This window comes from Plasmopara halstedii (assembly GCF_900000015.1).
Source record: "Plasmopara halstedii genome assembly, contig: Scaffold_2061, whole genome shotgun sequence".
Taxonomy (NCBI): domain Eukaryota; phylum Oomycota; class Peronosporomycetes; order Peronosporales; family Peronosporaceae; genus Plasmopara; species Plasmopara halstedii.
Genome location: NW_020188969.1, coordinates 910,837 through 912,841, shown reverse-complemented (window position 1 = coordinate 912,841; position 2,005 = coordinate 910,837).

Below are 2,005 nucleotides of genomic sequence, written 5' to 3'. Positions count from 1 at the left end.
GGCACCAAGTTGGATATGTCGACAGCGGATCATCCGCAGACCGATAGTCAAACCGAAAGGGTGATACGCGTCATCGAAGACGTTCTTCGCAGCGTTTGCGCTGAGACGCATAGGCGCTGGAGCGCTATGTTGCCGCTCGTAAAGTTTGCACTGAACATGCAGTGCATGCGTCTACCGGCTACACACCGATCTACGTGAACGGACTGATTCACCCTCGCGTCCCGCTGACGCCGCCATAACATGGCGCAGGGCTTGGTAAGGGAAGAGTTGCCGAACGGCTAGCTGATTTCAGCCCCCCCCACCACCATCCGCAAACAGGTCGATGACTTTATATCTACCAGACTGAGTGTCCTACGACCCGTTCGCGACGCGATGGCTGGAAGCCAAGACCTGCAGAAACAATATGCAGATGAAAAAGGGAGAGGCAAAAGGGAAAGCTTTAAGGTCGGGGACCTGGTTCTATTAAACTCTAGATATCTGCCTATACATGCAGCCTCTACTATCTTCAGGACGAAGCTTCGTCCACAGTATATCGGACCGTACAAGCGGGACCTAGCGTATACGCTAAACCTCCCCAAACGGATACGCACTCACCCGGTGTTTTACGTGGGTTTGCTCAAGCCGCATCGGGATCCGGCGCATGTGAACGCGGAAGAGTTGACGACAGAGCGGATCCCACGGGCCCTCGGCCACCCAGAAACTGAACCAGCAACTGGTTCTGAGCACGGAGTGCAGCAACTTCCATCTCCAACAAAGCCAAGTGCCCCACCGCTGCCTGCAGCGACGCATTCACCTGCTCCACGGCTAAGATTCGCTCCGACAGAGCGCGGAAGCCCTCAAGGCGAGGCAGTTGGTGCACGACGCGCTCCAAATCATCAAGAGCGTCCGCGAAGCGATATGCTACTTCATCATGACGCTCAGCGGAGCTCCGATCACGAAGGATCTCATCCTTATGGGCTCGACGAGCATCGCTAGTCACCGGACGGGGGTCGACCCGGGCGTCACCGCCCGCCACCGACTCTTCTTGATGAGAACGGTGATGTCCACTATCACGTGGACCGTCTAGTGAGACGACGTCGTCAGCAGGGTCAGACCCAATATCTGTTGAAGTGGCAGGAATATCTCGACTCCGAAAACCCGTGGGAGTTTGAGACGCCACTCGGGCAAGATTACCCAGACGCCGTGGATGCTTTTGATCATAAAGTTCAGGACGTCCCGCGTCATCAGACGCCCCGCGCCTCCCGGCAATAGCCAGGGAAGTAGACGGGCCATGAGCTGAGCTCAAGCAATGGCCCTGAGCTCTTGCGGTCGAAGACACAGAGCTGGCGGGAGCATTAGGTGTCAACCCATACGTCGCAGGGCGGCAAATCATAGGAAGTCGACGGCGTGCCTTGAGTTTTAAAAGCGGAGGTGTCGCTCCACACGCACGTTCACTTCCTTGTGGCTCAACTGCAGGTTATGCGGTGAGGAAATTTTTCGGTGCCGTTGCATCCATCGCTCAAAGAGCGCTTCCTCATCGGTAGTGCTTTCGCCAGGGGCGAGTACTACAGGTATTGTCCGCATTGCGGGTACACTAGAGCCACCTCGTTGAGCACTTAGACGAGTGCGATAAACGTCTATCGGAATTTCTTTTGGGACCAAGAAAAAAGCTCGAAGAGCTTTCCGTGGTGCAAGTTCATCATCCGTTCTGGCCGGGGCCCCGATAATGTGGACGCGAAACGATCTAGTTACCGCATCCCTTCGCTTCCACAGCAGGATCCGCTGGGCGGAAGCCATATTCCACACGAGGGTCAGTGACCGGTCGTGGATGGGCGCGCTTTAGAGCCGCCTTATGAACAGCTTCAAGCTGTCGTCTCTGTTCCCCGTCGAGGTCATTGTTGATTACACCACGTTCCTAAGTTGATGAGGAGTCAGGGATCGAACATGGGTCCGCAAGGCGCGAGCAGGGCTCGTATCACGCCGCTGGCACAACTCACCTTCCTCGTCATCCCATGCTGGAAAATGG